Below are 15,301 nucleotides of genomic sequence, written 5' to 3' on the forward strand. Positions count from 1 at the left end.
GCCGTAGGTGAATTCGAGAGAAACACCTACCCCGCCGACATTGACAGGGAGTAATGGTGCGAGCTTTTGGATTTTTTCCGTATTTCCATAATGATACCTTTCACTGGAGGAGAGAGCCTAATCAAGTAGTTACTTATTTTTCCAGCTACTCACTTGTCCTTTCGTGCTTTCCTAGAGCCTCGGTCTGATAGGGTTCCCCAGCTTGTGGGTCGTAGCAGGGAAGTGCGGTCAGATAGGGAAAATACACATGAAAACATTAGGGACCCAAAGAGTAAAGGATGATGTAAGGAAACACATTACATTTGGTGTTAAGGGCAACTCAGGAATTTGTCCGTTACTTTTGCCTGTGGTATCTTGGACACCAGCAACCCCTTCGGCGGTCACTTCCCGTCTGACACCTAAGAGTCTGTCACGCTCCCTTCCCCCATCCTGAACGTGCCTCCTCAATTCTCACATCCATCCTATGAGTCTGGCTCACCCTTCAGCACCGCTTGGCCACTGACTCTGGCCGGACAGTGGCCGGTGGCTGCGACTGCCAGGGTCCTGCTTAGAGCCCAAGGTCAGAGCTGAGGCCAGGAGAGAACCTAGGCTGGGTGGGAATTAGCATTACCATTTGTCAATTTACACATAGTTTGTGTAAGTTTCTAGAAACCGCAGGCATTTTGCTCCAGGAAACCTACGCCAAGTACCTTTTTCTGTTTCTCGTCCTTTTCATGTGGTCCCTCCCCCCATGCGGTGGCCTCTGTGGCCCTTGGGAACGCAGGTGCTGTTCATTGTTAGTGGGAAACCCCAGGGAGGCTGGTCCAGGGTAGACACTGCGGACAGGCAACCCTGACTTCAAGTTCCTGGGTGTTATAGCTGCGCCCAATCATGCGACCTGCGGCCCAACGGTCTTCGGTCCCACGACCAGCGGCACGAGGACCTAGCCCGAAACATGTGCATCTACTATATTTACTACACTTACCACTTTCATCAGATTTGTATTTTAAAGTCACACGTAGCTCTCTCTTGTGTCGGCCGTTGACCGGGCAGGTCCCTAACTGACAACTTCTCCTGCCCCGTCCGTGCCCGCTGCCCTCCTTGGGGTCTGTGTGGTCACCTGACCCCTGTCTGCTGCCACCAGCTCTGGTCCCTTCCACGGGAGAGGTGGTGGGGGACGCAGGCTTCTGCTGCGCCCAGATGCTGCCCCTGCCCTGATGATCTGTCCAGCCTGCCTCGAGAAGCTACAGGTGTGTGCGGCTCAGAGCTGCTCGGCGCTGGGCGCGTTCCCGCAGGCATTCTGACCCCCAGCGGCTGCCGGGAGCGCCGTGTGACACCCCCGGGGCTCACGCACACCCCGGAGGCAGGTGAGGTGACCCGTGGCCTCCTCGGCTTGAGCCCGTGCCGGGGACGTGGGGAGCGTTCGTGGGTCTGGTTAGCTCCACCACCTTCTGGGAAATGTACCTTCCAAGAAATTTCTTGGAACTTGTCCCCCAAACACCCAGAATGTGATGTATCTCTGCGGCTGATTGTTGCTAAACCACCTCCTCAGCTTTCTCGGGAGGAAGGAAGGGATTTTCAAAGGGGATCCATTTTTAGCTCTCTAATTATCAGAAAATGTGTTCTTTGGGTAATTGTCTGAACTGCAGGATTCCCGTGTCGACGTGCACGTGTGATTCATTTTCCATGGCAAGAGCCACTTCACATGCTGCTCGCCTGCTGGAGTGGGATGTGGGCTCCGTGGGTTGCTGTGCAGGTCAGGAAGGTCAGGAAGCATCACGGGCCCCGCAGGGAGGAGGCTGAGCTGCCCCAGGGCCCCGGCTGCATCTTGCAACTTCAGAGAACGGCTGGAGGAAAGGGCGAGCCCGAGGTTGGCATGAGCATGGGGAGAAGCGTGCCTTGTGAGCGGGGCTCCTCAGACCCTGGACTCGGTTGTCCCTGGGGGCCCGTGAAATGTCACCTCCCTTAGGCCAAGTCAGACAACAGAGTCTGTGACGGTTTCGTGTTGGCTGAGCCTGCCGGGGGGAGGGAGACTCAGGCGCAGAGGTCGGGATGTCCCTTCTGGCTTTGACGCATCTGGACATCTCCACCTTGCCCCCTGAGCCCACAAGCGCGTCTCCAGCCCCCTGCAGGTTTCTGATGTTTGTGGCTCTAAACGGTGGATGGGTGATTCTCCTCCTCCATCGAGCAGTTGCCCCGGGACGTGGAGGAGGAGTGGGTGGGGTTGGGGTGCTGGGGTGTTGAGGTCTTTGGGGTGTAACCAGGCTGGTGGGAGGGGGCAGGTGTGCCAGGTCGTGATCTGGAAGAACGCGGTGGTGCTAAGGCCACAGGTGTTGCCACCAATGACCACCTGCGCCCCCCCTTCCTGCTTATCCGAGCCACGCCTGCGGGGGGCGGGGCATCACGGGGTCAGGTGTGGCTGAATGCTGTGAAGCCGGGTCCCCTGCCGAAGTTCCACGACGGGGTCCCACCAGCGGGGTTGGAGGAGGTGGGGAGCGGTTAGGACCCTTTCCCAGTGTAGAGCCCGTTTGTCGAGTAGGAAGATCACACTGTTGTTCCAGATTCTCCCCCATGGGGTCATGTGCAGCTGCTTGGGTCATGTCCCTGAAGCCAGCCCTGCCTGGACCCATGACCTTGCTATGTGATTGTGCAGGTCCCCTCCCCCCCACTCATGTTGGGCTTGGCCACGTGAATGTGGGCAGGTGGCGGGTGTGCTGAGGCTTCAGAGTCCTGGGTGTCCCTGACATCACCAAGGCCAACCCACTGGTGCAAGGAGCATGGGATGCAGACCCCAGCCCATCTGGAGCTCAGAGCCAAGCCCCCTGGATCCGGCGGCCCCCAGTCAGCCTTTAGATGCGTGAGCAGGTGTAAGTGATTATCACTGAAATTTGGAATGATTTGTTATGCAGCATTAGTAAGGCTCACTGATGCTGTAAGCATGTGCTACTTACATAGGGGAGAATCTTCTTTAAAAACGTGGTTGTGCCCTGTGCCTGTACACATCAGCTGTTTGCTGACTCTACAAATTTATAATAGATGGTTTCAAACTCTACCGCAATTTCTTTGACTTCAGAGGAGGCTACTAAATGCATTAATGTGCCAGAACCGAGAGAGACTCATGTCACTTTGGATCACAATGTTTGTCATGCATTAGCTACTTGGAAGAAGAGCGAAGACAGTCCTTTTCTCTAATCCCTGCCACAAGGGATGGACTTGATTTCCAGTCTCTTTGGCTGCTGGTGCGGTTCTCCCTGCAGGGCTCTGGAGGGAGTGGTGCATTTTATTTGAGAGACGTAAGGCAATGAAAAGGGATGCACAAACTCGGCGGCCGGAGAGAGGCCATCCTTGACTCAGAAATCTTCCAGATCACAATTCCGTGTTGGCTGGCAGATTTCTAAAGCGTGTGGGGGCCAAGAGCTGCTTACATTTCCTGAATGACCACCATCCGCCTTTACAAGAATAAACTGTAATCCTCCCGACAACCCTATGAAGTAGGTCATGATGAGGAGCCCCACCCGAAAGACGAGAAGTCAGGGCGTGGAGAGGTTTACCTCTGGGGTCTCATGCTTCCCAAGCCGGTGGAGCTGGGATCTGAAGACGAGTCTGACCAGAGTCCACATTTTTAATCACAAAATCGGGGAAACTGTTGGTTCTCTGAAACATGCTCCTTGCGGACCTGAGCTCCGGTAACATCGCCCGCTGTTTAAAGGGAAGGTACGAGACCCCCAAGCCACAGAGGGCCGCAGGGACCCTGTCCTGGGCTGGCTCGCCGGGCTGGGGTCCGGTGGATTCCTTCAAGGCTCTTTTGTATTTCCGTTTAACTTCTTGGTAGGCCAGTTCACCCCCAGAGGGAGTGTTTGAAGAGAAGTAAAAATATTCTAGAACAACACTTGCAACTAGTTCAGAAACTGTGTCTCATGTATAATACATTTTCAGTCGCTTTCTGTGGCGAAGTCCTTGTTAGTCAGAGGGAAAGACGGAACGTTTTACTCACTGTGAGAACAGGGGTGCTGTCACAGGGCTGCTGAGCCAGAAGCCAGGCGGCGGGGAGAGCAGGAGCCCTGTCCTCGCTTCCCTCTGCCCCCCAGGCCGTGGCAGGCCCCGCAGAGCCCCCCGCAGCCACTCTGGCTCCTCAGGCCCACGGCTGGTTGGCCCCGTCCTTCCCGGTTCTTCATTACGATGATTATAGAGGATCAAGCCAGTTTACCGCAAGCAAGTGCGGTTTCTATTTCAGGTGGGTCCATGGGTCCCCGGTTGGCTCCCCCACATTGGCTGGGCTGATGGGGAGAAGGGGGTGTTGTGCTCCCTGCCGGTCCTCCAGCAACGTGCCCAGGCTCTTCTCATGATGTCACAGGGAGGCCAGGGGAGAAGCGGGAACACTTCAAGCTTTGGTTTGCATCTGTCTGCTAGTGTCCTGTTGGCCGGAGCGAGTCACATGGCCAAGCCCAGCGTGTGGTTCAGAAGCGCCTCGGGAGCGTGCCAGGTGTGAGCAGAGCACAGTGAGGGCCTCAGGAGGGAGGCAGGCCGCTCCAGGTTGGCAGGTGGCCGGTTTCGCAAGCGAGGGTACGGACATATGGGGCTTGTCTTGGGCAGCCACAAGAGGGGTAGATCTCTGCATCCACCCACCGAGTTTTAGCAGTTTGTAAAGAGCCTTAATGGGGTTCAGTCACATGGACTGCTCACGTGGTCTCAGCACCACATCACTGTCTGAAGGCCGTCCTGGGGACAGCTTCTGGGAGCAGGGAAGGCAAGCGGGACCCACATTCCAAGGACGGGGAAGGGGTGACGAGCCCTGATCACCAGGGTCCACCTCACAGGCCAGCCATCGATCATGTCCTCTCAGTGAGCTCCCCCAACACAGGGCAGGGGTTACAGGCAAAGGTGTGGGTATGTGAGGCCGTGTGGCACCATAATTGCTGTCGTTCTACCACTTACCTGTACGAAGGAGATTAAGATTTGGGGGTTTGGACAATGAGACACCACCTGCCTCCTGTTAGACACAGGATAACACATGTTGGCGAGGACACACAGAAAAGGGAAACCCCGTGCCCATTGGTGGGAATGCGAACTGGTGCAGCCACTCTGGAAAACACTATGGCGGAGCCTCAGGAGGTAAAAATAGAGCTACCCTATGACCCAGCAATTCCACTTCGGGTTATATATCCGAAGGAAGTGAAAGCACGAAGTTGGAGAGACATCTGCACCTTATTCACAACAGGCAAGATGCGGAGACAACCCAAGTGTCCATCAACGGATGGATGCAGAAAGAAGATGTGGTGTGTAGACACCAATGTCTTGTTCATCCTCAGGACCCCGGAGTTCAGCACAATGTGGGACCCGAGGCTGATGTTCGGTATGTGACCAGGAAATGAAATGCTAAGACCAGAGTGGACCTTAGAGGTCATCTGGCTGGACCCCTCATTTTCAGATGGGGAAACTGAGACCCGAGGGCTTAGTGGTGAGATGACATCAGTGCCATGTGTCTGGGCTGCTCGGCTGGCGTGGCCACGGCCCCTCTCTGGGAGCCCAAGGTCACTGAGGCTGGGCAGAAGGGGACCCAGCTGTGAGCTCTCTGGGGCAGGGACCACACCTTGCTTGCTCACGAGTGCCTCTGCGGGGCCGAGCTCAGGATACTGGCATGGGTAAATCCCTACCCCATACCAGTGGTCCTTTCATCCCGAGTAGCATTGACTACGCGTGAGTTCTGTCTTTCCCGCCAGGCTACAACCCCTCACCCACTTGGCATCCGATAGGCCTGGGAATGAGGCTGCCACCTTTATAGTCTGCAATTCCTGGTGAAAGTTGTGGAAAAGATCGTTGGTCATTTCAAAATCAGCTCTTCTCTGGTGAAAAGTGGTTTTTCCATGTAGATGTGGGGGAGGCGGGCAGTCTGACCATCTGCAGTGGACTCGTGAGTGTGAGGAGAGTTCCACACCATCCCTCCAGCCTCCACTTGTTCTTCTCATCATGACAACTGTATAGAGGTCTTAGCTCGCTTCCACCAAAGGGGTGGCCTCATTCGTGCCGTGGGTCTTCAAGGACTCCTCCTTTGTGGTTCTGTTTGCGAGCAGCTCTGGTCAGCCACGTGCAGAAATTGGCAATAGATCCGTGCCATGGATCTGGATCCTGCATGTTTCTAGGCCAGGGGTATGAACATGTTCCTGAGCTAGTGAGTGAGCCTAGCCAGCCGCCCAGCACCCTCCCAACACTGCAGCATGGCCTTGCTGTTCTCCACTCCACATTCTACACCCAGGACTTCCACTAATTGCCCACGGAGGGCACTTATCACTGGCAGGTAAGCTTTGCTGTCTGTCTTGTGCAAAATCATGTGTGAGCATCGCGTCAGGAAATGGTAAACGGTAGAGTGCCCTACTTTGTTCTGTTTGTCAGTGGGACTGGTGGTTCCTAACCACTTTGCGTATCGAAATCCCCCGTGAAGATCTTCTTCTTTTTCTTAAGATTTTATTTATTTATTTGATGGAGAGAGAGACAGCGAGAGAGGGAACACAAGCGGGGGAGTGGGAGAGTGAGAAGCAGACTTTCTGCTGAGCAGGGAGCCCGACACGGGGCTCAATCCCAGGACCCTGGGATCATGACCTGAGCTGAAGGCAGACGCTTAATGACTGAGCCACCCAGGCCTCCCCCGCCCCCTGTGCAGAACGTCTAAGGTACATCTGCTTAGGAACCACTTCCAGAAGTTCTGCCATAGGAGGTCTTGGGAGGGTCCAGTTTCTTCCCCCTTTTTCTGCTGCAGAAAGCTTTATTGTTTCCATGTGGTCCAGGGCTTGGGCAAGGGCTCCAGGGGGCTTAAAAAGCTGCCTCATGGCTGCAGGGAGAGGCTCAGGCACACGCCCCGGCACGGGGGAATGCCAGGGGCCCCCCAAAGGCTGCGGGGCTCCAGGGGCTCCTGGTCGCACAGCCCGGGGGCCGGGCGGCCTGCGGAGGTGAGTCAGGCAGTCGCCTGGCTTCTTGATGAGTTCACCTCCTCATCTGGGAAGTCACAGAGATGGGGGTCCATGTGGGCAGAACCCAGGCACGTGGATCCACAAGGGCCCAGCTCAGGTTCCTCTCCAGAACCCGGGCGGCTTCCACGGCGTCCAGGGTTTGACCCCACTCATCTTGGATTTGACCCCACTGCTGCACTGGTCCCCCTTCCGGGGACGCTCAGTGTCCATTTCTCCTCACGCTTCTCCTTAGCCAGCTCACGGGAGAAGTGGCCCACGCCCTCCAGAGCCACATCCTCCCGGTGGAAACAGAAGCCCAGACAGAGGTGGGTGTGGGAGGCCCGCTGGTGGACCAGGCGGTTGACAGCGGCCTCCATGTCCGTGGAATGACTCTGACGCATCTGGGAGCTCCTGGCAGATCGGTAATAAGGAGCTAAGCTCAAAATAGGGTGTTGGCCGGTCACAGAGGCACCGGGTGGCCGGGGAGATGCTCCGAAGGTTGCAGCTGGAGAAACAGTTTGGAGGGTGGTCGGAGGCTGGTGTCCCTGGGTCTGTTCCATCCAAACACTGTTGAAGCAAGAGATAGCTCTGCGGGACCACCAGGCACGCTGCTTGGGAGGGTCCGGCTCTGTTATTGGAAAATGCCCCATAGGGGCGTCTCATAGGCGCTGCGCCAGAGGGACTCCGTGAGATGTAGCTGGTGATTTGAGTGGTTGGCAGGGGTCCTGGCGACTCACAAGCAGCTCCCAGGGTCTGGAGAACGGTGTCTGCCGTGGGAGAGGGGAAGAGAGAAGCGCTTGGGGCCGGAGAGGTCGGCAGTCGGCAGGCATCCCTGGGCTGGAGGAGCAACCCTGCCCGCTGTGTCCTGGCCGTGCGCAGAGGGAACGTCCTCGCGGCCCCATGTGAGGAAGACTGGTTCCCCTCCACAGAGGAAGTCCAGCGACCCTCGTGGAGGGGGAGGGAGAGACCCTGAAACCATCAGTGACCTCGGGGTGCATCACTGAGAGTGGTCCCCAAACTTGGCTGGGCCTTGTGCCACATTTGGGGAGGTTATTGAAAATACGGATTTCTGGATGCCCACCCCCTGTGATGGTTAATTTTAGGTGTCAGCTTGGCTGGGCCACAGCGCTCAGACATGTGGTCAGACGTTATTCTAGATGTTTCTGCGAGGGTGTTTGTGGATGAGATTAATATTTAGATTGGTGGACTTTGAATAAAACAGATTGCTCTCCATAATGAGGGTGGGCCTCGTGCAATCAGCTGAAGGCCTCAATAGAACAGAAACTGACCTCCCCAAGCAAGAGGGAATTCTGTAGCCGATTCAGACTTCAGCTGCAACAGAGGGCCTCCCTGGATCTCCGGCCTGTTGGCCCACCTGGCAGAATGGGGTTCCCACATGTACCCACACATTACAGGAACCAGTCCCTGAAAATCTATTTATGTACGTGTAGACGCGCACATCCAACGAAGCCATATTGTGATGAGGGTGTGGGCAGCTGACTAGGCTCGTACACACGCACACTCCATGCACACACATATGCACACAGTATGCACACTCACACACAGTCACACACACCCCATGCACACTCATACACACCAACACATGCACATAGTCACACACATGCACACTCAGTCACATATGCACACTCCATGCACACACACATGCACACAGCACACACACACAGTCACACACAGCCCACGCACACTCATACACACCAACACACGCACAGTCACGCACACGCACATATGCACACTCAGTCACACACGCACACTCCATGCACACACACGCACATAGCATGCACACTCACACACAGTCACACCCCCCCACACACACTCATACACACCAACACACTCAGTCACACGCACACATGCACACTCAATCACATATGCACACTCCATGCACACACACATGCACACAGCATGCACACTCACACAGTCACACACACCCCATGCACGCTCATACACACCAACACATGCACACAGTCACACACGTGCACAGTCACATACACACACATATACTATGCTCACTCACTTATACACACAGTCACATACACACGCATACACCATGCACACACATATGCACACAGCATGCACACTCACACATGCAGTCACACACACCCATGCACACACATATACACCAACACACACATGCACACTCAGTCATATACACACGCATACACCATGCACACACACATGCACACAGCATGCACACATACACAGTCACACACACCCCATGCACACTGACTCATAGCCACACACATGCACACACCATGCACACTCAGTCACATACACACGCACACATGCACAGTCACATACACATGCATATACCATGCACACAGCATGCACACTCACACACGCAGTCACACACACCCCATGCACACTCATACACACAACACACACATGCACACAGTCACATACACATGCACACACCATGCACACTCATATGCACCACACACTCACATACTATGTGCACCCACACACAAACACACATGCACACACAGCACACACATGTGCTCACATGCATGCACACACACACTCACATGCACCCTGTCAGCTCTGTTTCTCTGGAGGACCCTGACTAATGTACCCCCCATCCTGGGAAGTTCAGGCTCAGTGGGTTTGTGCACGGACCTTGGGACTGCCGTGAGCGGAATCTTCTGTGATGTGGGTAATGTGATGGCCTCCGGCAGACGGTAAATTCCTTGCTCAAGGTCACCCAGCTCCTGGGTCTGGCTCCAGAGCCCACGCTCACTCCCTTTCTCTCTTGCTGTTTCCGTCCGTGGGAGCCGGTAACTTTCCATGCCTTCCGTAGCTTCTTGCTGTACACTAGGGGCCCGTCTCTGCAGGCCACTGACCAAGAGGGATGAGCACCCGGTTTCCCTTGTGGTCTCCACAGTCGTGTGGACCAGAAAAGGAGGCCGGTCCACTCCCTGCGTCCATCGGCAAAGCCTGTCTCACAGCCTGAGCTTCTAGGCGGATTTATGGACTCGGTAGTTCAGCTCTGAGAAGTCGCCCAATCACTGGCTGCTTCCCCGTAGCCCCTTTCTCCTCTCCTATGTGGGGCCACTGCCAGTGAAGGACACAGGGAGCTTGCTCTGTTGGGGAGCCTGTCCAGAACAGGGTGCAGTGGGAGGAGACTCTGCCCCAGGCCTCATCTGGGGACCTACGCTCCCCCTGCCCGTCCATGAGGTCTGCAGGGGTGTCACACCATGGTGTCCCTTCAAGCCCCGGGGGGCGGGGGGAAGGGCCGGAAGGTGCACACACCTCTTCCACTTAACTCATTGGCCAGATCTTAGGCAAGTGGACATGGCTGGTCTTACTTTGGGGGGGCTGTGTACTCAGCCATAGATCAGAGGCTTCATTCCAGAGAGAAGGGGCCGATCTCGGCCTCAGGGAGGAGTCAGTCTGCAGAGCCACCAGCGCAGGGCACAGGGCCAAGGCTGTGCACCGCGTGAGGTGGGGGCGGGGGAGAGCCCAGCCACAGAGGTTGGGGCGGTGGTGTTAACCTGGAGAAGCCTGTGCGTCGTGGGGCCGGACGGGGAGCCAAGGCATCCTGGATGTTGGCTTGGTGGGTTCCAGCGGGCGCTGATCTGACTTGATTCATTTGGCTGGAATTCATTCAGCACCTGCTGTGTCCGTGGCCCTGTGGCCTGTGCTGAGGGGATGGGGTGTGTGTGCGCGTGTGTGAGAGCAAGCGAGCGAGCTGTGGACACATGCTCCACCCAGCTAAAAGGGATCTTGCTTCTTTTTCCTGAATTCCTGCCCCTCAAAGCGTCTCTCAAAGCCCCAACCACACGATACCTTATATGATAGTCGCTTGCACACATCTTACACATTTGTATTTTTGAAGGAAGGGATCATGCCCCCCTAATTTGTGTCCCCGCCACACTGCCAAGCCTGGTGTCTGCTTTATGTTAATTAGCTATGGATTAGGGACCAGGAGCCTGGCTGTGGCAGAATTCTCTCTGCTGAGCATGGGATTAAGGCAGGTGATGGGACCGGAGGGGCCAGTGACTGGCGTGAGGTGCTTTGTCTCGTGGAGCGTCCCTCGCTGCCCGGCGGGTGAGCGCGGTGACAGGCGGGGTTTGAGCACCGGTTCTCAACCTGGCTGCACATCGGCATCACCTGGGAGCTTACAGAACGCTGCTCCTGGGTCCCCCCCACCCCCCCCCGGGAGATTCCATCTCGTGGGTGTGGGACGCGGCCTGGGCATCGGGATTGGGGAACCCTGGGGCGAGGCTGCAGATCGCCTAGTTGGAGGATAAGCTAGGCTCTGGCAAAGCAGGTGGGTGGGTTTCCGCTTGCCCAGCCCCCAGGGTGTGACTGAGAGAGCCGAAGTTCCCTAAATGGTGCCAGAGTAAAAGCAATGATTTGCCGGTGGGCGATGGACCCGTGGGGTGAGTGCCTGCTGCCTGCTTCCGAGGAGAGGGAGGGCCACCCCCAGGGAGGACTCTGCATGGAATCTGCAGACAGCCTGTTTTTCTCGCTGCAGCTTTGCTTCCAGAAGCCCCCTTTCCCACAGTGTGATGAGGAGTAAAACCTTCTGTTTTCACCCCCCACCCCGCAACACACAGATGCTCACCCTCCCAGATATCCATTCTTGCCCTTTGCCCAATTGCTGAAAAAGCAAGAGACATTTCTGGGTCATGTTTCTAGGCCACAGAATGTGCCAGTATCCCCCAGGTCTCACGGTTTCTTGCTCCCTTAGCGCTCCCTAGTCTCCGCCTCTCTCTACAGTTAAATCCCGGCGCCTGCCCGCGTCGACAGAGAGACCCCCCGGGACTCAGACGAGCCTCGCTGGGGGCTCCCGGCTGGAGCTGCATCGATTCCCATGCTCCAGATGTGTCTGCCCCCGCGGGTTGGCCGCACTGCCCCACTATCGTGCTGTCTCCATGCGCCACTTATGTGGGATTTGTGATTCTTTAAGCGATTTGGGACATTGGTCCTCCTGCAGCACAGAGTTTCACTGGCTCTGATCCCTAACTGTCTCTATGGTGCAATCACAAAACACATGGAGTTTTGTTTCACTCGGATAAGACTCGGTGGTAGACGGGGAAATGCGCTGAATGTGTGCGATGTGCTTTACACATGCAAAGTGCCATTATTATGAGGGGACAGAAAAACCATCCCGTTCCCTTTCTGTGTCTGCCAAATGGGCCAAGCGATGATGAAATCGTGGAGGACAATGGTCACCGATTATAGCGCAGGAGGTGGGCACGGAGCCCACAGCCAGAACAACTCTGCTCTTGTGGCCTTCCCGCAGTGACCTCACCACAGCTAGCACGCCCAAGGCATCCGCATCGACCGTGTCAGCACCACTGGTGTGCTGGCGGGAAGCAAATAAAGGAGCCACTTACCAGGCTCCTGCCCTCGGGGGACATGTTCAGATTACGTCAGCGGGACGGATCGCTGACAGTTCGAGGGGCCATGTCTCCCTCCCTGGGGGAGTTGGACATTCACATCCGCCACCGCGCTATCAGATGCTTTTTTGATGGTGGGGACACCAACTGCTACGCAAACGGTGGGCTGTTTCATGTTAATTGATAAAGTATCTCGGGGGTCGATGGTCAGGACTTGAGGAGGAGGGCAGTGGGGGCAGGAAGGGGGAAGTCAGGCACCTGCTGGTTTTCCCCAGCAGACGGTGCGGTGGGCACGGGCGGGTCTGGGGGCCTGGCCCCCGGCTCGGCACTCTCCCGTGAGCAGCACGGAACCAGGAGCGCTTGGCTGGCAGCCTCGGGGTTCCTCCGTGGCCCCTGCCCCGCGGGTGGTGGGTGTGGGGTCACCCTGCTCTGACTCCCAGGCTCCTGTCCTTCCGGAAGTCCTCATGTTTCCATGTCCACATTTCGCAGGACAGTCCCACGCCGTTGTGGTTCTCAGAGGTGCCTGGATGCCACCCTGGGCACCCGGCATTTACCCTTGTGCCTGCGGCCCCACGCACCTCTGGTCTGACGGCCGCCCCTCTCAGCGGCTCCTCGGCCTCCAAGTCCAGCGCAGGCTAAGAGCTCCGGACCAAAGCGTCTTCTCAATTTCGAGAGACTGTGGGGGGCAGGTTGGCCTGGACGACAGCCGTCGGAAGCTGTGGCACCCTCTGCCCGTGTTAGTTGGTGGGGCCTGGGACATCTAGGCGGCTGAGACACCAGAAATTCATTTCCTCATGGTCGTGGAAGGCTGGGAGTCCAAGATCAAGTGTAGGCGGGTCTGTTCCTTCGGAGGCTGTCCCTTGCCTTGCCGACGGCCGCCTTCCCCTGTGTCCTCACATGGTCGTCCCTCTGTGCGTCTGTGTGTCCTCATGCGTCCTCTTACAAAGACGCAGGCCATATTGGATCAGAACCCAGCAATGACCTCATTTACCTTAATGACCACCTTAAACACCCTCTCTCCAAATGCAGTCACGTTCTGAGATACTGGGGCCGAGGACGTCAACATATGGATTGTGGGGGGGACAGGATCCATGCACCAGAGAAGGGTTTTCATGAAAACGACATCCCCGTGGTGAGGAGAAAGCATTGGCCTTCCCTAGACTTGCTCCTTGGTGAGTAACAGAGGGAGTAGTGAGCCCCTGTGTTCAGATTCTACTCGCGGTATCCCGTCATCCACAGGTGTAATCCAGTGAACACGAGGACAAGACCTTGGTCCTTTCCGTAGGATTTATTGTGTGTTTATCAGAATGAAAAGCAAAATTACTCTGAGCAAAACCTGTGAACACTGCCCTGTCGCTTTCAAGGGGAGAAGAGCCAAGCGAAAGGGACGGGGAGCTCCCTGGCTGGGAGCAGCGTGCGGAGCCAGCCCCCCGAGCCCAGTGAGTCAGGTGCCCGCGGGGCGAATCCCAGCTCACCCGTCATTCTCATCAGCCCAGTTCCTGCCTCCCCAGCAGGCCCGGGTCAGCGCCAAACCCAGGTTCGGGATGTGCGCTCTCACAGATGGGCTGCTGGCTGAAGTTACGGAATTATAACTGTTTTTGTTTATAGGACATGCTTTCCCACGGGATCACGGGCACTTCCCTGTCTAGAAGTTGTCAGTTGGTCGCAGGACAGCGCGATCCATCCTGGGGCTGGCGGAATCATACGGAGCACGGCCGCCGCACACGGAAGTCGTGACGTGCAGCGCAGGGCGAGGACAGGGGCCTGGGTCCCTTCTCTGTGCGGAGGGGCCACGCCCCCCCCGGACGTGGAAGGCTGGTCCCTGGAGGCGGACGGAACGTTTTCTCCGTGATGACCGTGTGTACTACGTTACTGTGCGTGGCAGAGAATATGCCGGCTGGGGCAGGAAGTGCTCGATGCGGTGTCCCCGGGTCCCCTCACCACGGGGTCGTGAGGGCAGACGGCCGGTGACCCAAGCCCGGACTCCAGTCTGGCCAGTCTCACCCGGAGCTCGCTCTTTGGTTTTCCCTTGTTCGTTTTAGTTGTGAAAGTAGTCTGTCCTCATTCTGACCAGAAATGATGCTGATGCTAAGTTAATGTGAAGGAGCTATTAACGAGCTCCCAGTCCTTCTCTGTCCCTAACCCTCTAACCTAACTAACGGCACCAGCTGGGGCCTGCATCCCTGTGCTCACGTTTCCACGCGCTTCCAGACACGACAGGTGTGTGCGCACACACTCACTCACACTCACACTCTGAGCTGACTTGTTTCTTCTTCCCAATAACGGAAGAAAAATTGGTCTTTTGCAACTGGTTCCTTCCCCACATGCTGTACAGTATGGACGCTCCTGTAGGTCACTACTATAGATCTCTCTTCAAAATCAAAACGAGTTTGCACAAGAAACCGTCCTGATATGCCATCCTACGCACAATCTATCCAGTGCACAGATTCGTGGACGTTCTGTCTGTTTTCAGTGTTGTTTGGCCCCTACCAGTGACCCCGCAGGGAGCACCCTCGTGACTTTGTAGCCCAGGAGGAAAATCGTCGGGTTGAAGAGTATATGAATTTGTACTTGAAAAAGTTGCCAGATTATTTTCCCAAAAGGTGGAAGCCGTGTGTCCTGCCCCCAGCGGTGTGCGGGGTGCCTGTTTCCCCACGTCACGGTCGCCACGGCCAGATGCTCCCGGGGAGCCCACAGGCTGCCCTGCTGTCCGCCATCATTCTCACCGATCAGAGCTTCCCAGTCCTGGCAGCACATTCGAGTCTCCCGGGGAGCTTTTAAAATCTGGGTACGGGGGCTCCGCCCACACAGAGTCTCACTTAACTAGTCCAGGGGGCACGGGCAGTGATGTTTTCAAAAACCCCCCAGTGGTGCTGGTGGGTGCTGAGGCAGAGAGCTTCTGGGAGACCTGCAGACACTAGGATCCTCCTTCCTTCCCCGTCCTCGGGTCCTCTCGTGCACGGGCCGCGGGGACCCTGCTGGAAGCTGCAGGTGGTTTCCTTCCGCCCGCTGCCTCTT

The 15,301-nt window shown here is 56.5% G+C and overlaps 1 protein-coding gene across 15 annotated transcripts in view; it reads left to right on the forward strand.

Annotated features, from left to right (window-relative positions):
- The window catches only part of CNIH3 (cornichon family AMPA receptor auxiliary protein 3), a 305,955-nt gene that overhangs the window by 169,669 nt on the left and 120,985 nt on the right, over positions 1–15,301 (forward strand). The gene's annotated exons all lie outside the window — the stretch shown is intronic.

The sequence above is a fragment of the Halichoerus grypus genome, chromosome 7, assembly GCF_964656455.1.
Source record: "Halichoerus grypus chromosome 7, mHalGry1.hap1.1, whole genome shotgun sequence".
Lineage (NCBI taxonomy): Eukaryota > Metazoa > Chordata > Mammalia > Carnivora > Phocidae > Halichoerus > Halichoerus grypus.